General features: G+C 41.2%; 1 pseudogene; it reads left to right on the top strand.

Moving 5' to 3' along the window:
• Nucleotides 1-12,378: 12,378 nt before the first annotated feature.
• Nucleotides 12,379-12,456, top strand: LOC130342503 (U2 spliceosomal RNA; annotated as a pseudogene).
• The last annotated feature ends 10,788 nt before the right edge of the window (nt 12,457-23,244 follow it).

Genomic DNA, 23,244 nt, shown 5'->3' on the forward strand with positions numbered 1-23,244 from the left:
AGAGAATTTTTGAAAAATTTGATTCAGCCGATTCGACGATTTTTCAGAAAAATTTGGTTCGGTCCAAATTTATTTGTGGCAAATCACTATTATAAATGGATATTTCTGGCCTACAGAGAGCCTCAATAGGGGAGTAGAACACTTTGCATTGCAGTAACACACATAGGGAGTGTGCTCTGTTAGTGAAATAATACTGTCATTCAGTATAACATGCAGATTAGAGGTGTCTCTATTAGAATCACTGTCACAGAGTGACACAATGACAGAACCTGGAGGTGTCATCCGTATAAGGAGACCATATAGTGGCTGAATGACACAGCGTGGAGGTTGCAGCAGCATGAGGAGACCATATAGTTCCTGAATGACACAGTGTGGAGGTGGCGGCAGCATGAGGAGACCATATAGTGGCTGAATGACCCAGCCTGGAGGTGGCAACAGCATGACGAGACCATAGGGCCTCACAATTGAAAAGATTAAATATATTTTTTACCATTTAAGTTGAAGATTTGAAATAGATGAACCTAAAAAGTTTTATTTAATGTGCCAGCAGCATTAGGAGACCACATGGCGGCACGATGACACAGCCTAGAGGTGGCAGTAATGTGAGGAGACCATAATCTGGCAGAATTACAAAGCCTGGAGTTGGCGGCAGCAAGACGAGACCATATAGTGGCTGAATGACACAGACTGGAGTTGGCAGTAGCACGAGGAGACCATATAGTGGCTGAATGACACAGCCTGGAGGTGGTGGAAGCATGAGGAGACCATATAGTGGATGAAAAGACCATATTACCTCACAATTGAAAAGATTAAAGATATTTTATTAATTTAACAGAGGAGACCATATAATGGCTGAATTACACAGTCTGAAGTTGGCGGCAGCAAAAGGAGACCATATAGTGGCGGTGGAGGTGGCATCAGCATGAGGAGAACATATGGTTGCAGTATGAGACAGCCTGGAGCTAGCATCAGCATGAGGAGAACATATGATGGCAGAATAAGACAGCCTGGAGCTGGCATCAGCAAGAGGAGAACATATGGTGGCAGAATGAGACAGCCTGGAGTTGGCATCAGCATGAGGAGAACATATGATGTCAGAATAAGACAGCCTGGAGCTAGCATCAGCATGAGGAGAACATATGATGGCAGAATAAGACAGCCTGGAGCTGGCATCAGCAGGAGGAGAACATATGGTGGCAGTATGAAACAGCCTGGAGCTGGCATCAGCAGGAGGAGAACATACGGTGGCAGAATTCAGCATGAGTGTTGGGGGGGGGAGGTGAAGATGACTATGATGACAATGGTTGGACAATACCTCAGAACTGGATCAAGGTGACAAGGAGGAGATGACCTCATAGGAGAAAGGTGGCAATAAGGAGCAGAGCCAAAGTATGGTCAACTGGATCAGCTGAGGTTTGCTCAGAAACCTGATGCCACTGATACTCATGGTGTAGGCTCAAAAGCTGGTAGAGAAAATAAAAGCTGGGGTGGTAGTGGTGGTGACACAAATAATGCTGGTGAGGGAGCTGTGCAGGCATTTACTGTAAAGTAATTGTACTTGACCTCAGAAAATGACTAAATCATTATAGTGCGCAAATTCTGCAGACAGAGAATAAGCCATGGCAGGCATCTTCTCTCAAAAAGGGATAATGCAAAACACTAATCCAATGATCCAATAAAATACAAAATATCCAACAGTGCGTATATGTTGCTCTTAGTTTGGCTACTATTGCTGTGTTGACTTTAAGACGCTTGAAAGGGGTTGGATACTGCCCTAGGGGACCTCTAAGCATTATAAACAACTTTTCTGGGAAATTTGGGGCCCCAAAAATGACCTCCAGATCAATAAATACAACCCATTGGAAAGAATTGGACCTGAAATGAATTTTAAAATATTCACTTATCACTAATCATGATCTTAATATATAAGTTACATCATAGATAATATTAGTCAATGTGTTATTTGCTCCTTTCCTGCTTAAACATCTGTCGCTTACTATTTATTTATGGTATCCATTATGATAAACTGACAGATCTGCAGAGATAAATCAGCACTGTTCATAGACTGTACAGCTGTGCAGGTAACACATCGAAATAGTTTTAATGAAATTTACTGTAAATTTGAAGGTCCATCAATCCTGTTACATGCCCTGAGGACTTCATTCTAGTGATATGAGACTATATGGCTGGGATGGTGAAATACTAATTAATAGCAAGTTAACTAATAGAGAATGACACTGAATATTACTTATAGAGGATGGCATTATTTATCACTTATAGAGGATGGCATTATTTATCACTTATAGAGGATGGCATTATTTATCACTTATAGAGGATGGCATTATTTATCACTTATAGAGGATGGCATTATTTATCACTTATAGAGGATTGCATTATTTATCACTTATAGAGGATGGCATTATTTATTACTTATAGGGCCTGACTGCTGGGAAAGAGGGGAAATCTAATTATGAGCTAATCCAGATTTGGTGGATTTGTTGCAGTTTTGTGGTAATTTCATGCTCCAAATCAGCAGCAAGAGCGTGCTTTACAGAAATCCACCTGTTAAATGTACAAGCTTTACATAGTTACATAGTTACATAGTTACATAGTTAGTACAGTCGAAAAAAGACATATGTCCATCAAGTTCAACCAGGGAATTAAGGGGTAGGGGTGTGACGCGATATTGGGGAAGGGATGAGATTTTATATTTCTTCATAAGCATTAATCTTATTTTGTTCCAGGAATGTATCTAATCCTGTTTTAAAGCTGTTAATTGTTCCTGCTGTGACCAGTTCCTGAGGTAGACCGTTCCATAAATTCACAGTCCTCACGGTAAAGAAGGCGTGTCGCCCCTTGAGACTGAACTTTTTCTTCTCCAGACGGAGGCAGTGCCCCCTCGTCCTTTGGGGGGGTTTAACCTGGAACAGTTTTTCTCCATATTTTTTGTATGGGCCATTAATATACTTATATACGTTTATCATATCCCCCCTTAAACGTCTCTTCTCAAGACTAAACAATTGTAACTCCTTTAATCGCTCCTCATAGCTAAGATGTTCCATGCCCCATATTAGTTTAGTCGCGCGTCTCTGCACCCTTTCCAACTCCGCAGTGTCCCTTTTATGGACAGGTGACCAAAACTGAACAGCATATTCCAGGTGAGGCCGTACCAATGCTTTATAAAGGGGGAGTATTATGTCCCTGTCCCTTGAGTCCATGCCTCTTTTGATACATGACAATATCCTGCCGGCTTTGGAAGCAGCAGCCTGACATTGCATGCTATTCTGTAGTCTGTGATCTACAAGTACACCCAGATCCTTCTCTACCAGTGACTCTGCCAGTTTAATCCCCCCTAAGACATACGATGCATGCAGGTTATTAGTACCCAGATGCATAACTTTACATTTATCCACATTGAACCTCATTTGCCAAGTGGATGCCCAGACACTTAGTCTATCCAAGTCATCTTGTAACTTATGCACATCCTCTATAGACTGTACTGTGCTACAAAGCTTGGTGTCATCTGCAAAGATAGAAACAGAGCTGTTAATGCCATCCTCTATATCATTGATAAATAAATTAAACAACAGCGGTCCCAGTACTGAACCTTGGGGTACACCACTAATAACCGGGGACCAATCAGAGTACGAATCATTGACCACCACTCTCTGGGTACGATCCATGAGCCAGTGTTCAATCCAGTTACAAACTAAAATTTCCAAACCCAAAGACCTTAACTTACCTGTCAGACGTCTATGAGGGACAGTATCAAATGCTTTAGCAAAATCCAGAAACACTATATCCACAGCCATTCCTCTGTCAAGGCTTCTACTCACCTCTTCATAAAAGCAAATTAGATTGGTTTGACAACTTCTATCCTTAGTAAACCCATGCTGGCTATCACTTATAATACAATTATCCCCTATGTATTCCTGTATGTAATCCCTTATAAATCCTTCAAACAATTTACCCACAATGCACGTTAAACTTACCAGTCTATAGTTTCCTGGGGAAGACCTAGAGCCCTTTTTGAAGATTGGCACCACATTCGCCTTGCGCCAGTCCCTTGGCACAATACCAGACACCAGAGAATCTCTAAATATCATGAACAGGGGTACAGATATTACTGAACTTACCTCTCTAAGAACTCTTGGGTGTAGTCCATCCGGTCCTGGGGATTTGCTTACATTTATATCACTTAACTTACCTTGTACCATCTCTATATTAAGCCAGTTCAGTACATTACACGATGTGTTACCAGCACTGACCTGGCCAATGTCAGCTCCTTCTTCCATAGTATATACAGAACTAACGAACCCATTCAGTAGCTCCGCCTTCTCTTGATCGCCTGTGACAACCTCCCCATTATCATTATTAAGGGGTCCTACATGCTCTGTCCTTGGTTTTTTTGCATTTATATATCTAAAAAAATATTTAGGATTAGTTTTGCTTTCTTTGGCCACCTGTCTCTCATTTTGAATTTTTGCTGTTTTTATTACATTTTTACAGATTTTATTAAGCTCCTTGTACTGTTTAAATGTTATAGCTGACCCATCAGATTTGTATTTTTTGAATGCTATTTTTTTGTTGTTTATTGCTCTTTTAACATCATGTGTCAGCCATGTAGGATTTAGTTTTAATCGTTTATATTTGTTCCCCTTTGGTATATATTTAGTTGTATAGTTATTTAGAGTTGATTTAAAGATGTCCCATTTACCTTCTGTATCAGTATTTGACAACACCTCCCCCCAGTCTATGTCCTGTAGTGCAGCCCTCAGCCCAGGGAAATTTGCCTTTTTAAAGTTATATGTTTTTGCCTTCCCCGCCTGTCTTTGTTTTCTACATTTTAAATCAAACGTAACTATATTGTGGTCGCTATTCCCAAGGTTTTCCCGCACAGTTACATTACCAACCAGCTCTGCGTTGTTGGAAATGATCAGATCCAACAAGGCATCACTTCTTGTTGGGTCCTCCACAAACTGGCCCATAAAATTATCCTGCAATAAATTTAGGAATTGTTGCCCCTTTGTAGTTTTAGCCAACCCCGGACCCCAATCTATATCTGGATAGTTAAAATCTCCCATTATTACCACTGTACCTGCCCGGGCGGCCCTCTCTATTTGTTTATGAAGCCGAACTTCTATCTCTTCAGTGATATTAGGGGGTCTGTAGATTACACCAAATACTATTTTTTCAGTATTTCCCTCCTTTTGTAATTCTACCCACAATGATTCCACATCCTCAGAATCATCACACACTATGGCATCGTTCACACTGACTTTCATACCACTTCTTACATACAGACAGACTCCACCACCTTTTCTGTTCATTCTATCCTTGCGAAACAATATAAACCCCTGCAGATTGACAGCCCAGTCATGCGAGGAGTCCAGCCATGTCTCAGTGACCCCAACTATATCAATATGTTCTAACCCCTCCCTCCGCTCCACCCCCAGGTACATTTATAATTCCCACCTCTCTATCTACACTATCTTCCCCCTCTTTGCTGTAGGTTCCCTCCCCCCAAGTCCCTAGTTTAAACACTCCTCCACCCTTCTAGCCATCTTCTCCCCAAGCAAAGCTGCACCCTCCCCATTGAGGTGCAGCCCGTCCCTACGGTAGAGCCGGTAACCGACAGCGAAGTCAGCCCAGTTCTCCATGAACAGAAACCCTTCCTTCCTACACCAGCTTCTGAGCCACTTGTTTACCTCCCTGATCTCCCGCTGCCTCTCTGGTGCGGCTCGTGGTACTGGTAGTATACAGCTTTGCTGTAAAAGCATCACACTGAGATGTGTGTTGACATCTCTGTCATAAGTATTTTGATATATGTGGACCTAGCCATCTGATAAATATGCTGGTAGCTTTTATTATCTCCTCTGTGCTCTCTCCTGTCTGATAGCACTCCTCTGTGTTCTCTCCTGTCTGATAGGACTCCTCTGTGCTCTCTCCTGTCTGATAGGACTCCTCTGTGTTCTCTCCTGTCTGATAGCACTCCTCTGTGCTCTCTCATGTCTGATAGGACTCCTCTGTGCTCTCTCCTGTCTGATAGGACTCCTCTGTGCTCTCTTCTGTCTGATAGGACTCCTCTGTGCTCTCTCCTGTCTGATAGGACTCCTCTGTGCTCTCTCCTGTCTGATAGGACTCCTCTGTGCTCTCTCCTGTCTGATAGGATTCCTAAAAACTATAGTCCAAAAAGTTTTTTATTTGACTATGCTACAGGTTGACAGGTTGCTGGGTGGGGCTGGAGAGGACCCAGCGGTCATGGTACCTATTGGCACCAATCAGACATACTGTATATCCATATGTCTGGCCCCCACAGCGCTTCTATAATCAAATGCCTTCACAGAGCTATGAATGAAAAGTATTCTACAGCAGCGCATCTGGTCGGCCACATGCGCTGCTGTAGAACACTTTTCATTCCTAGCGCTGCCGGGGCTTATGATATCGCTGCGAGGGGAACATATATATGCGCTGCGGTGGTAACATATATGATTGCACTGGGGAGGGGAACATATACATGCGCTGCGGTGGTAACACATATAACTGCGCTGCGGAGGGGAACATATATAAATGCGCTGCGGGGGGGGCAAGATATATAGAAGCGCTGTGGGGGCCAGATATATACCATATACCCCCCCCAGCGATTCTATATATCTTTCCCAAATGCAGCGCTTCTATTTGAAAACCCCGTGGAGAGCCCTGAATGGTTCCTCAGTACCGGCCATTGAGGGCTCCCGGCGGGGAATTTAAAAATGAAAGTAAATACATCGTACATCGTAGGGGAGGGCAGCATGCCGCCCACTCCCCTGCTTAATAACTTCTAATCACATCGGGTCTCAGAAGTGAGACCCAGTGCGATAAATCCCTCACCCCTGTCCTACAGCCCCCATCATGGAACAGAGTCTGTTCCATGACGGGGGTAGTAGTACAAACACTAATGTAGCCTCCCTAGCCACTGGCAGACTCCCGCAGCCCTGGAACTACTACTCCCATCATGGATAGAAATCTGTTCCATGATGGGAGTAATAGAAGTGCAAGCTGTGGGAGTCTGTATACGGCCATACATGAGTGATGTTATAATGGGTCTTAACGGATGAATATTTATTCAGCCATTAGAACCCATTATTTCATTTGTTATTATACATCCGTTTTTACACAGAAAACGGATGTTTAATAACGGATGAATGCTCATAGTGTGAAAGCAGCCAAATTGGTATCTACAATATTAGAAGTTTAAAGCTTTTCTTTCTCTTGTTTATAATTGGAACCTTCAGAACATGTCACTGGGAGACTGAAACCCTTTTAATGCAGTCACAATGACCTTGTACGACCGATCTTAACACAGCTGAAAAATGGACTTTTACCAGATAAGATAGCTGTCAGTGAAGTTTAATTGTGTCCTATGTAGCTGTGATTAGTTTTTAGGCCTATATCGGCAGTGTTAGTTTTGGTTTCTGCTAAAATAAACAGAATACTTTATCAGCTTTAACAGTATTGTCTTAGGCAAGGACTTTACATAAATCTCTTGAAATGGGAGAAATATATTGCTGCAATAAAACACATTTTATTGTCTTTTCAATGCACTCGTAGTCGACTCAGTTGTTTGAAAATTCTATAGTAATAAGATAATTAACAAATTCATTGCATTCATTCCAGACAAATTTCCATTCATGCTAACTGGGTTTTATGTTTTTCATGTTTTATATATATATATATATATATATATATATATATATTTTAGTTTTTAGTTTTTTTGTGAGATACATGTTTTGCATCTGGATTATTTTATTACGTGTAAAGTGCAAATATCTATTGAAATAACGTTTGTTGCTTTGTCAGCAATGTAAACTCTATAATTTATAATTCATCTATTTTTCTGTTTATTTTTAATCTGAATAATTTAGAAAAGACGTTGTGTTGCTACCTGCAGGCTATCTTCGGTAGATGGATCTCATAGCAGCTTTATTTTTATTATAATTATGGCTTGTGTAAATATCCAGGGTAGGCACAGCAGGGCAGGCAGTGGCATATGAATACAGGATGTTTACACACTGCCATGTTTAACACTTTCCTACCCTATGTCATAAAATACATTGTGGTTATCTTATCATTCTTACATTTAGGAGATGCTCTTTGTTGCTGTTTTCTGCTTTAACTGTTAGTTAATAATAAGCAGTCTTATTATTATAGAAGCTCAGAACAGAAACTAGGGAATCACCTGACAACTAACTTTGGAATGTTTTTCAAACATCAGGATTGGAAATTCAGCTCTAGGCTAAAACGCACCCAGGATTAGTTAAAAAGGATATGTCCCTTGGTTTATGCCGCCCAATCTGAGGACAGCATAAATTACTGACAGAGAAGGTGATTACAATAATGTAGAAATTATTGTGTAATGCATCCGTTCTACTCATATCTACTACTATTCTACTACTAATATCCAGGACACGGAGTACATTATTAGCATGTACTCAGTAGTTCTTTATAGTTGATGAATTACAGCTTGTTGCCTCTACTGGCAGATGGCAGAATCAGGATATAGACAAGACCAGGTAGTATAGCAAGGAAGAACACTACTGAAGGAGGATAAACACTGATCACAGGCTTCTGTGGCCAGCAGTTGCCTGTATTACATGCACGGCCAGAATGACAAAGGGGATTCCAGTGCTGAGCTAATTGATCGATTGCCCATTCTGACTGATTGGGTGGTCTACTCCCCTTCTTGTTCAGAGCAGCCCTGAGATGAGCAGCCCTGGTCATAAAGATGATAGACACACTCTCCTGATGGGGCTGAACAGAGGCTGGAGCCGACGTGGGACCGAGGACAGGTAAGTTCATTAGTCCCCATCACTATCTAAATCTCATATCCCAGACACCTACACTAGCGCCAATAACTTAATATTGCTAATGAGCCACAATGTTGTACACAGCATTTAAGCTCTATAATCCCTTCTAACTGGCATCACTTGATCTATTTTACAGGGAACTAGAATGCTACTGTATTGAAGTTCATTGTGAGCAGACATTTTCAATAGTATGCCCTGCCACTGGCAGGGTGTACCAGCAGGACTAAGATGGCAGGTCTAAGGGCATAGTGCAATCCTAACCCAAGTAGCAGGAACCAGCACCATGGTACCTTTTGATATAAACCACAGCATCTAGCAACCTTCTTTGTGGAGATTTGCTGGCGTTATGCATTTTCTGGTCAATATAATGTATTTTACAAATTCTGTCATGCTCTAATTATGCAATTTTTATACAATTTTTTACATAGGGTTCTCCTTAATATGACTTGAAAAAAAAATTATCAAAAAAATGAATACACTTATAAAAACATCATTAAAATGTATTAAATATGTGAAAATAAATAAATAAATTTGAATGAGTTGCAGCACTACTTTTGAATACCCGGATGCTACCGCCTTGATGACTACTTGAGTTATCAAGAAACAATGATATCAGTTCTATATTAAAAATCTATATAAAAAATGTGTCCTAGTTTGAACTTCCATTACAAAGTCTCTTTCAGCTTAAGTTAAAGCTTGAAAGCGGACAAATTACATTTATGTGCAAAAAGTTTTTAACAAATAAGACAGTTTTTAGATCGTAGTGTGGAGTCCGAACTTTCATTCATCTCATTTGCTGGTGTCTGATTCAATAACTTCATATGTTGCTCTTTAATTTCTAAATATGCACAAAGTCTTTCCTAAATATGCACAAAGTCTTTCCTAAGAATCAAAGGTCTGGTGCAGGCCTTGTTAGCAATGCTAATGCAAATACTTTCCAAATGTGTTTGTCCAATCTATTCTATTTGCTTTGTCTTTCAGCATAATAAAAATACATTTTAACAAGCAACATCTGAATTGTAGAACATATTCTACTAGAGGTTACAGAGGGCTTGTTTTGGTTTCAGTGTAATATTAGGTTTTTGAGAATTAAAGGCTGGGCTGGTGCAAGGATTTTTGTCACCCTAGGCAAAAGTTAATTTTGCCCCTTGACTCGGCCCATTGGCCCCCCTTTGACATGCCCCACTTTCTCCTTCTCATGTAAGGGGAGACACTCTGTAACAAGTCCCCTCCTCATGTAATTAGCTTACTACTCGGGTGACACACTGTAACAAATCTCCTCCTCATGTTTCTGGCTGAGCGAGTGGTTTTGATGCTGGTTGTCTAACTTTCTTGTGGCAGGCAGAGTGGCGGCCCCCATCAAGAGGGCCCTCTAAGCGGCGGCCTATTTTGCCTATAGGCAGAGCCGGCAACCCAGAAACATATAATTCACCAGGGATGTTCACCTTTGATTTTATAAAATACATAATACTTGACTTTACTTGGTCCACCAAGCAAGATTGTTGAAGTAGTAGTTGAAAAAAGACAACAATGTAATCTGTTGGTGCCGTGAGAAGGGCCTTGTAGGGCTGAAACAATTTTTTTTAAAAGCCGCTAGGAGTGTACAAACCTCCTAGAGTTGCACATGTGGAAAGGCGCTACTCTATTGTAAGCTTGGATAGAAAAATCCTGTTTGCACTTCCCAGGGGTATGCGATGGCCTCTTACATTATCTATAATCAAGGGGATGGCCAGTATATGCTGCACTAGTAAGAATGATGATCGCACAGGTGTAACAGACATGTCGGGATCCAATGGAAAAGGGCATTAGTGTATTCCTCAAATTGGAAAGTATGTTCCACTGATGTCAGATTAAGTAATATAATTGTTGCTCTCCTGCATGTGATTGGATTTGCATTTCTATATATACCATGCTATCCCCCAATTAGCCATCCCCCCTGCAAAGGTGAAGTAGGTGAAATGTACTTTGGGTGCTCCATGTGTCTGGTCTGTAATGACAATTGTCATGTTTACATTGTTATTGTGTACGTTCCATATGCAGCCGCACAGCCATGGTGCCAAAAAAGTGACAGGTCACTTATTTACACAGATGGAAAAAATACTGCCATTTTTAATATACTGTCCAGAGGAAAAGTTGCCCATAGCAACCAATCAGATTGCTTCATTAATTTCTGAAAAGGCCTATGAAAAATGAAAGAAGCTATCTGATTGGTTACTAGGGGCAACTTGGCAACTTTTTTTCTGGACAGGTTTTGAGAAATCTCCCCCCAGTGCACAACCTCTTTTCCATAGACTTACATAGACATATTAATTTTGCAAATACTGATGCAAACTTTCAGCGATTTTACAAATTATAATTTTTTTGAATTATACAGTTTTTTACACAGTTTGGTTCCACTTCCTTACAGGGGTATTTCCCAATCAGAAAATGTTTTCCTATCCACAGGATAGGGCAGGGGAATACCTATAGGGGGTGCCGAGGCAACAGTCGCAATAGGGCTTTGATGCCTTATAGGGCCCAAAGCACATCTGCCCCATAAGAGACCAGTGTTTTAAATGGCACATGGGACCCTGTGTTTTTGCATCAGGGCTCAGAAGATACAAGTTACACCTCTGGGATAAGGCCTAACAAGCTAATCGGTGGGGGCTCAACTGCTGCATGAAGAAAAGCCACACAATATCCATTCACCAGTTGACATTTGGTGCCGGTATCAAATCTGCAGGATCAATAGTTGCGGATTATTTGTGGATTTTCTCCACTGACTTAAAGGGGAAGTCAGTAGCTGCAAAAAAATTCAGTTTTACTGATTTTGCTGCAGAAAGGCTGCAGATCTACATCAAAGAGTGCGGAATTTGGTTCATATTTTCTATTATATTTTTTTGTCTTTATGCATGACTGTACCTTTATAATTCTCTGCAACGGTAAGTAAAACTATTCTACTTAATTAGTAAATTGCTTTTATTGGCATCAGCACTAAAGGCAATGTGCTGGCAATGTGCTGGAGAATGATTTACCTTACTACTACACTACATAGATGACATGTGGAGGGAGGGGGAAAAGCTTATTGATGTACTGGATTTGCAAGGTGCTATATGAGCAAAAAAGGAAAGAAACAACAGCAACACAGCAATGAAAGGTTACACTAGGGACTGAACTGATGATGGTAACAAAGGGGAGGGGGAGATTACATTCAGGAGAAATCCCTGTGTACATACAACATTAGGAACCATGGTATTTACACCATGCACAGCTTTCTTGTACTTTATGGAAGATAACATGGGAAGCCTTAATTTACCTGTTAGGCAAAGCATGAGCATTCTGGAGGAGGTAGAATGGCCCACAGGTAGCAAGTAAATAGCCTAGGCCTTTTCTCCTGCATAGCACTATCTGAGCCTTGCTCCCATTTTTTGTGTTCTGTCTTGGTCTCCCTGTTGCTAAAGATGGGATTCCCCTAACAGTGGACAACAGATTGCAGGGATGGAAGACACTTAGTGGCAAAGACTGTAGAGCTGTTTTTCTGTGCTAAGGAATCATCGCTTCTCGGCCTTTTGGCTAAGATCAAGTGTAGTATCTGTTCTTATCAGTTTCATACTGGTGGATAAGTCCCACCGGTGTGGGGCTGGTGGGGATGGGTGTTGCATGGAGGGGGCAGGTGTACCGGGGAGTTCCAGGCTGGTTCTGAGAAATAAGCTTGACAGCTGATGTGACCTGTTTCCTCCGGGTCTCGCCATAAGGTTGGGGGGTGTAGAGCTGAGGTACTTCTGTGCCTCGGGGAGTGGTGACCCTGAGGTGCCGAAACTCACTGGGTGTTATATCTCACTGAGTGAAGGCACTGCACCATTACTCTTCACCTTTGGCACTCACCCTTGGTATCCCGGCCTTCTGGCTAGGATCAGGGAAATTTTTATAGATCCGGTCGGATGACCAGGCAGTATATATGCACTCGTCCACTTATTATTTTTTTGTTTGTCACTGTGCCACTTTTATGTGTCTGTTTTTGTACACAGGATTGTCAGGATGCCGTAGCCCTTCTGGTGGTCTAGGGGAGGTGTGTGTGGCCATTAGGTTCCTTACCTCCCTGCAACCCCTGGGCATCTTGGCTTCGGTATCAGTATACGGCTCCTTGCCTGATACCTTGTTTAATGCCTAGGTTGAAGCCAGGAGCATATTCGGCCCCTTAGTAGCTTCGGCGAAAAGGGGCGTCGAACCTGGATCCTTGCAGGTGCCTTTTGGCCCGTAGGTTTGTTGGGGGATCTCTCTCCTGTTGGATAGGGCTTAGCGATAGACCGCATCCTTTGTGCGCTTATTTTTTGCACTTTGGGTGATAGAGAACACTTGCCTTGGCTCTTAAAAAAAAAAAAAAAAAAAAAAGGAGTCATCTTTGGTAAATGAAGTAATTTACAAATATCTCAGGAATCACCTAGGCTATCGAATGGAGGAAAGTTGTTTAACACCTTAAGGACACTGGGCGTACCTGTACGTCCTTCGCCCATTCCTGTGATATAACATGGGGTCACGCGGTGACCCCACGTCATTTCGTGTCGGTCCCGGTGGCTAACGATAGCTGGGACCCGTGGCTAATACTGGACATCACCGATCGCGGTGATGCCCGGTATTAACCCTTTAGACGCGGGATTAAAATTGATCGCCACGTCCTAAGTTAAGTTATTTCGCGAATATATTGACAATTATTCATGCGAAATTCGCATATTCGATATGTTCATTCACTTTTTTTCCATGCAAAAATTTGCATGGAAAATTCGCATGGAAAACACAATAGAAACGGAAGCCCCCAAAAGTAACAAAATGGCAGGGGGTTTCACTTTTTTTTTTGTTTTGCCGCCAATTTTGGGGTAAAATGACTGATGATACTACAAAGTAGAATTGGTAGTGCAAAAAACAAGCCATCATATGGATCTGTAGGAGCAAAATTGAAAGGGTTATGATTTTTAAAAGGTAAGGAGAAAAAAAGAGAGTGCAAAAACGGAAAAACGCTGAGTCCTTAAGGGATTAAAACAACAGTGACCACTGAACTTGAAATTAGGCCTTTCAAAGCCCTACTTTCACAGATCTAGGGTTTACATATTTTGCATTTGTACAAAAGTTGACTGTTTATAAAAACAAAACATTGTTTGCATTTCGCTATACAGATATGAAATGGAAGGGTATGTTAGAACCTTCTGTTACAAGGTACATTTCCAATGTTTTAACACAAATGATGATAAAAAAAAACATGAGAGAATCCAACTTTGTTTTGTATGTGCCAATCCCCATGTGTCAATATTCAGAGAGAAAATCTGACAGATGATGGTACCTGCTGCCCTTTAACTAGAACATGCCAAGACCGCATTGTTATTCACCATGAAGGTATTGATTATCAAATTAGTTATCTAAAGGTTAGTTTCCATGTATTGTTATTACAAATCTTTCATTGAAATGTGCTACAAAATCCAATCACATAGAAAACAAATATTATTATATTCTGAAATCTGTAATGCAGTAAGATATTGTGGACAAAGTGACCTTCACAGGAATCTAAATATAGATATGTTGAGTAAGTGACAGATTTATGTTAGAGATTTAAAATACAGCTATACCCAACGGAGAGAAATATTTCAGCCTTTTGACCCAATATTTCTAAAGTTATCAAAGCCATCAATCTAATCCGTAACAGTGGATTAAGCTAGCAAACAAAAATTTGAAGCGCTACAACACAATCTCTTACTTTTTCCATGGTCCTCTTGCATTTAGTGTCATAAATAAAAAATGGTATACTTGTTTAATTCTTTATAAAAAAAAATTCCCAGCTTCCCCAGACTGTGCAATTTTTGTAGGTAAATGATGTAAGCAAATAGTGTAATACAGGCTCTTCTTTAACTTTGGTTTAACCCTTTAAGGACCCGAGCATTTTTTGCAAATCTGACCACTATCACTTTAAGCATTAATAACTGGAATGCTTTTACTTTTCATTCTGATTCCGAGATAGTTTTTTCGTGACATATTCTACTTTATGTTGGGGTAAATTTTTGTAGATACTTGCATCATTTCTTGGTGAAAAAATGAAAGAAATTTAGCATTTTTTTTTTTTTATAATCTCTCTGCTTATAAGGATTCCAAATAAATTATATATTGATTGACATATACAATATGTCTACTTAATGTTTGCATCATAAAGTTGACATGTTTTTACTTTTGGAAGACATCAGAGGGCTTCGAAGATCATCAGTAATTTTTCAAAAAAATTTCAAAATCTGAATTTTCAAATCGGATGTGTAAATATATATATTTTTTTCACTAAGATGCAGTTTTTCCCCCCAAATTTACAATTTTTACAAGAAGTAATAGAAGAAAAGGGATTACAACTTTTGGGGGGAATTTTCTCCTGAGTATGGAAATACCCCATGTGTGGACATAAAGTGCTCTGCATATGTGCACTACAATGCTCAGAAAAGGAGAGGTCACATTTGGCCTTTTAAAAGCAAATTTTGCTGAAATGGTTTTTGGAGGGCATTTCGCATTTAGGAAGCCCCTATGGTGCCATAAAAAAAAACCATGGCATACTATTTTAAAAACTTCTCCCCTCAAGGAACGTAACAAGGGGTACAGTGCGCCTTAACACCCCACAGGTGTTTGATGACTTTTCGTTAAAGTCGGATGTAGGAATAATTTTTTTTTAACATAAATGCATTTTTTTCCCCAAATTTACCATTTTTACAAGAGGTAATACCCCATATGTGGATGTAAAGTGCTCTGCGGGTGCACTACAATGCTCAGAAGAGAAGGAGCGCCATTGGGCTTTTGGAGAGAGAATTTGTTTGGAATGGAAGTCGGGGGCCATGTGCATTTGCAAAGCCTCCATGGTGCCAGAACAGTGGAAACTACACCCCTCATGGAATGTAATAAGGGGTGCAGTGAGCATTTATAACCCACTGGCATTTTACAGACTTTTGGAACAGTGAGCTGTGCAAATGAAAAATATTTTTATTTTATTTTCATGGACCACTGTTCAAAAAATCTGTCAGACACCAGTGGGGCACAAATGCTCACTGCCCCCCTTATTACATTCCTTAAGGGGTGCAGTTTCCAAAATGGAAAGCACATGGCCTTCAATTCCAGCCAAATTCTCTCTCCAAAAGCCCAATGGTGCTCATTCTCTTCTGAGTCCTGTAGTGCACCTGCAGAGCACTTTACATCCACACATGGGTATTAATATACTCAGAAGAAATGGTGTTACAAATTTTTTTTCTTTTTTTTCTTTTTTTATATTACTCTTTGTGAAAATGAAAAATTTGGAATAACACCAGCATTTTAATGAAAATGTTTTTAATTTTCACGTCCAACTTTAACGAAAATTCTTCAAACACCTGTGGGGTGTTAAGGCTCACTATACCCCTTGTTATGTTCCCTGAGGGGTGTAGTTTCCAAAATGGAGTCACATGTGGGTGTTTTTTTCCCATTTATGTCAGAACCTAGGGGCGTAGGTAGAAACCACAGTGCCACAGTGCGAAAAATTGCCCTGGGCCCCCCCTACCACCTGATGACCCACTTCCCCAATCCCAGACGACCCCTTACTCGGCCGCACAGACAAAACATAGGCCTGGGTATTTAAGAATAAGCAGCCCATTTTTCTGGTGGATGTCCAACTGCTGAGACCCCCACGAATCACCCAAGCACCTTGGTTCCAGTTGGTCTCCAGCTGTTGTAAAGATATAACTCCCATCATGTCTGGAGAGTCTTAGACATTATGGGAGTTGTAGTTTTGCAACAGCAGGAGAGCCACAGATTAGGGTTCAACATCACCATCATCACTGCGGAACTTACAAGTGACTACAGTTGATGGGACAGTCAGGAGAATACATAATGATATCATTGACCTCAGTGACGTCTTCTCTGTTGTCTTTTCTCTTCTCCATCTGGTCCAGATGTCAGGACTTCTTCTAGCTCCATCTTCTCTGCAGAGTCTGACGCCCGGACATCATAGGCTCCTCACTTTGTCACTAGATCCTCATCCTCTGTATAAAGACCATAGTCATTATTATTCTGCTAAATACTGTACCCCCTGAATATAATACTGCCACCTACTGTTCCCCCTAAATATAACCCTGCCAAACACTGTACCTTCCAAATATAATAATCCCTACAAAAAACAATAAAACTAATACTGTTACACGCTGTTTCTTCTCTGTTTAGCTGACTCACACCGGTCCTCCTCCAGACCCCGCTATCCTTTTTCTGTCTCCTCTGATCCAACCCCCCCCCCCCAGACCCATAAGTCCTCCTACATGCTTCTCTTCCTCCCTACCTAGACCAATAAGTCCTCTCCAGGCTCCTCTGCCCCCTCCCCAGATCCCTGAATTCCATTCCAGGCCCCCCTGCCCAACTCTCCAGACCCCTAAGTCTGGACCCATAACCAATCACCTCCTGGCATACACACATAACAAATACACACACACGTCTAGCTTAGGCTGCCTTCACACTATACAGTTGCTCTGTTTTAAAGACCATTACAACGTCCCATTAGGAAAACCATTAAAATTGGCTGTTCAAGGGCCATTACAAAATCCCAAATGGCCGTTACTAAATCCCATTCAAGTCTATAGGAATTTTGCGATTAGCCATTATCACCCGTTATGAATAACGGACGTTATTTGTGACAGGAGAAAAATTAGTCCATGTAACGTTTTTTCTCCCGTCACAAATAACGTCGGTTATTCATAACGGTGATAACGGCTAATCACAAAATCCCATAGACTTGAATGGAATTTTTTAATGGACATTTTAAGGTTTTTCCTAACAGGGCATTATAACAGGTCTTTAAAATGGAGCAACTTTATAGTGTGAAAGCAGCCTTACAAACATTTATCATACATACACACATCATACATACACACATCATACATAGACACACCCAGCGCCTCTGCACCCTTATCCCTTCCCACACATGCATAATACATACATACACACATATCATACATACACATACATCATACATAAACACATTCCCCTGTGGCCTCTAGAATCCCCCGCATAATACTCTCCACACATTATACATACATCCTTCTAGCTTACACACATCTCCACACATCTTGCTTACACACATCTATCATTCACACACACATCGTTCATACACATACATCATTCATACATCATACATACAGTACATACACACACATCATTCATACATAGAGTACAAACACACACATCATACATATACACTCCGCCTCCACCCCCACACATGCATAATACATACATACACATCATACATATACCTGCCGCCTCCAGATCCCCACTAATAATAGATCACCACACATCATAAATACATACATCCTTCTAGCTTACACACATCATACATACTTACATACATCTTGCTTACACACATCTCCACACATAACATATACATACATTGTTCTAGCTTACACAAATCATACATACATACATCTTGCTTACACACATCTATCATTCATACACACACCATTCATACACACATATTATTCATACATACAGTACATACACACAACATTCATATATCATACATACAGTACATACACATCATACACACGTCACCTCCGCCCCACACATGCATGATGCTTACATACACACACATCATACATAAACACATATCATACATACACCCACCACCTCCAGACCCCCCCGCACATGCACATCTCCACACATCATACATACATACATACATCTTGCTTACACAACATCTATCATTCACACATCATACATACAGTACATACACACATCATTCATACATCATACATACAGTACATACACACGCCTCATTTATACAGTGCATACACACATAATTCACATATCATACAAACAGTACATACACACACATCATTCATACATCATACATACAGTACATACACACATCATTAATACATCATACATACAGTACATACACACATCACTTATACAGTACATACACATATCATTCACACGTCATATATACAGTACATACACATACAACATACATACAGTACATACACACATCATTCATACACAAGTTGCCTCCAGACCCCAAATCTCCAAAACTAGTACCCGGCCACAAACCCGACCACCTCCCCCCCCCCCCCCCCCCCCCCACCACCACCACCAGCTCCCGCTCCTCCAGACCCCAAATCTCATACCAGATATCCCCTTCTCCCCTGTGGCTGCCATTTATATGATCTGTGCTGGGGCCTGCTGGTGTTCGGGTACTGACAGAGGCAGCACTGCGCTCACAGGCTGTTGCTGCAGGCATTAGGAGCCTGTGTGCGGTGAGTGCAAGCATGCGTGGGAGGGTCGCGTTATGAGGCTTATGGGGGGGATTGAGGCTAGTGCTGGGGGGGAGGGGGAATGTTGAGGCAAGCACCGGGCCTAGTGCAGTCTCAGCAACAAGCCTCCTCTTCAGGCTTGGGACCTTGGGCTGTGCCTGCGGGCCCCCCGTGCAATGAGGCCCGTCTAAAATGGCGACCTTTCCAACCTCTATAGCTACGCCACTGTCAGAACCACTGTACAGCCACCCCTGTGTAAATCACCTCAAATATACATGGTGCACTCTCACTCCTGAGCCTAGTTGTGCATCTGCAGAGCATTTTACGTCCACACATGGGGTATTTCTGTACGCAGGAGAAATTGTATTACACATTTTGGGGGTCTTTTTTTCCTTTTACCTCTTGTAAAAAAGAAAGGTATGGGGCAAATTTTTTACAATAACATGCTGGAGTAGACCCCAACTTTACCTTTTTCATAAGGGGTAAAAGGAGAAAAAGCCCACCAAAATTTGTTAGTCAATTTCTCCTGAGTACGGAAATACCTCATATGTGGCCCTAAACTGTTGCCTTGAAATACGACAGGGCTCCGAAGTGAGAGAACACCATGCGCATTTAAGTCCTAAATTAGGGATTTGTATAGGACAGGTACACCCTGGGTCCTAAACTCCCAGGACGTCAGGGCGTACCTGTACGCCCTGGGTACCTAAGGGGTTAAAGGGGTTATCCAGAATAGGAAAAACTGAGCTAGTTTCTAGAAGAAGAAAAAACAGCACCACAGCTGTCCTCAGGTTGTGTCCAGTATTACAACTTGTCTCCATTCACTTCAAAGGAACTGAGCTAAAATATCACACCCCACTTGAGGTCAGGTGTGGCGTTGTTTTTGAAGAAATAAGCTCTTTTTTTAATCCTTTGAAACCCTATTAAAATTTGAAGTCAATGGAAATTGTCCTTTAACCCCTTAAGGACACAGCCCACTTTGGCCTTTAAAAGAGTAGTGCAGTGAAACATAACTTATCCCCTATTCAAAGGATAGGGGATAAGTTATAGTTTGCATGAGGTCCGACCGCTGGGACCCTCGCAATTTCATGAATGGGGCCCCAGCAGCCGTTCCGACCCCTGCTGGAATACATGGAGGAGGCATGGGATACAGGCAGGGGGTATGTCAGCCACTGCTGCGTGCGGGGTCGGCTGACCCCCTTCCAGCAGGCTGCCGGCACCACTTTCAGGAGATCGCGGAGGTCCCAGCCATTTATGTTTAAGCCATTCATCCTATGAGATCATTAACATTATATTTTGATTGTTCAGACATTTACACACATGCTGATACCAAATATGTTTATAAAAAAATATATTTTTATATTTCTGGGTAAAATGAGGTATCATTTTTATTAGGGGAGGGGCTTTTTCCAATTTTAAAAAAAACTTGTCTTAGTTTTTTTACACTTTTTATAGCACTCATCAGATTGCTAATACTGTTCTGTGCTATGGATAGCACTGATCAGTATTAATGGTGGGCTTCTTCTCTAGTGTGCTGGAAGGCAGACTAGAGAAGAAGACATTGGGAGAGTAGTAGAGGCAGTTGACGGGACCTCTGTTAAAACACTCTATTAAAACACCTGCATTGCCGCAGATTCTGTTATCAATAATGATCACGGCATCTGGGTGGTTAAGTTGGGACCTGCCATGCTTGAAGCAGGAATGTACATGTACAGGACAAAGGGGATTTACCTGCCGCTGCTCCCTCTGGGTCCTTGTATCGCTCTCCAGTTCTCCAGTACACTTGCTGTTCAGCAAATTACCAGCTGCAGCGATGTCCCGCCTCAGTCGGCAATAAGCTGAGCGGAAGCGTGATGCATTGAGCCCCAGCATTGGTTGCTGAGGCGTATTGCATTCAACTGCCATTCAGCCTATTGGGCCGATGTGGGACATCGCTGTGGCCGGTGATTAGCTGAGCCTCAGTTTGATGCACTGACCTTGGGCAACCTTTGTTATTTTATATTCTGGGCGCCCGGCATGATAGGTTAATACTTTTCTATATAAGATAATACTGCGTTTTTCAAATCCAGCATTTATAGATATCATAGATATCAAAAGACCTAGTATACTGCAGTTTATTCCAATATTTAGATGTAGCTGGGGTGCATTGGTAAAGTTGCTTATGTGCTCCTGACTCTGTTAGATGATTTATGTGTTCTGTGGCTTTGGTCACGTCTATTCAATGATAGAGAAAAATTAAGACAGCAGAAGTTCACCAAGGTCCCCTAAAACATACTCTTATATCTGCAACACACAAGAGAAAAATGCAGGGCAAGAAACCTTGGAAGTTGAGGCAGTTGAAATTAATTTCCCCTCACCACACTTTCTCCATTGTTATGGTCATCACGCAGGATGGCAGAGCGCTCAATCACCTCATATTTTTTAATGAAAAGTTGAATTTTGAGCGCACAAAGGGGGTTTTGAGTGTATATGAGGATGATCTGACAGAGTTCATTATTTTAGAAACATTTATATTTTTTTAAATAAAATTTATACATAGCAAAATATGATTAAAAATTACCATTTATATTGTAAAGAGACAGTATAATCAATTGCGTTCTGCTGGGGTAGAGTATAAGGAAACAAGAAGCATTTCTAGTACAAGACAGACTTACAACAATATTTTCCTGGGACAGAAGTTATTAAAGTGTATCTCTCATTTGCTAGAACTTTTTATATAATGTAGATAACAACAATAATTGTGTATATGTAATATTTTACATTTATTTTTTTATACTCAAATTTTCCTTTTAAAATGTTATACGCCAGAGCGTGTTATACACCGATAAATACAGTACTTTTACTTTTATTCACACTGAGTCCAGAGTTCTACCACCTGCCTGCCTGTCCTATTTCATTTTAATACGGTTATAAATCATTATATTTAGTTTAGCCCAATTAACAAGGAAACATAGAAACTTTGTTTTTTTCCAGTTTCTCTTGTCATTAAATTTCCTCAGAAATTGGATTTGTATTTCCAGCGTGCTTGGTTATTGATTCTGGTATCTGAATGAGTCACTGATGAATAGTTACAAAAAAAGGGAAAAATCAAGTTCAATTTACATTTCCCTACAATGCTACTGATCTTCCCAATAAATTCTAATCTTGTAGTTCAGATTCAGCCAAAGTAGTGAGACAAACAACATCTCAAAACAAATTTCAACCACAAAGTAATAAGATAGATCAAATTACAACTTTTCTATTCGGCAATAAATTGTTTATATGGACTTCAAGGGGAAGGGTGTGGAGGAATATGGTGAAGGAGTTGGTGTGCTTCTTTTCCCACAATGCACTTACTAGGTCTTTCTTTGATTACCCTCACTCTCTTTCCCCTCTTTTAAGGCCCACACCCTCTGGTATCTTTCCTTCTCCTTCAACCATTCTGTTAAAGCTCTAATACTGAAAAAAAAAAAAAATGTTTTGGATCTGTTCTGTGCAGCTACAGCTCTAATGTCTCCATCTCTAACTCTTGAAATGCTTGGTCTATTTCCGCCTGATCTGCTCTCCTTCAGTGTATCAATTTCCTGCTCGACTTCTTCTCCTCTTCCCCTTGCTTCTGGGTTCCACAGGGATAAGTCCTGGGCCCTCTCCTGTGTTCTCTTTACACAACCCCCATTGAACAAACTATCAGTAGATTTGGTTTCCAGGACCATCTCTACACTGAGATGGTCTATACCTCTTCCCGTATATCACCCCTGCACTCCTCCTCTGCTGTCTCAGATATCATGTCCTCCCTATCCTCTTGGGGATGCAGGACATATGCATACGCCCTGCATCCATGTTCCTTAAGGATCCTGGTCCAGTTTAACGGGTTTAAACCGTTCTCACCAGCGGAGAACGGGTTAAACCCTGTGGGCCCCGGTTGCTACAGGCAGCCAGGACCCACGTCTAATGCCGGGCACGGCCCTCATACCACCCCCAACACGGAAAAATAAAAAAGTTATAGGGGTCAGAAGATGCCAATTTTAAACATACAGACTTAGGTGCCTGTTTTTTTTACATATTTTTATTGGTTTTCAATCAACTGAACAACAGACATATAAACAGTTCCGATAGACTTTTCCCCTCCACTCCCAACATAGTCATGAACAACAACA

This window comes from Hyla sarda, chromosome 1, assembly GCF_029499605.1.
Source record: "Hyla sarda isolate aHylSar1 chromosome 1, aHylSar1.hap1, whole genome shotgun sequence".
NCBI classification, from domain to species: domain Eukaryota; kingdom Metazoa; phylum Chordata; class Amphibia; order Anura; family Hylidae; genus Hyla; species Hyla sarda.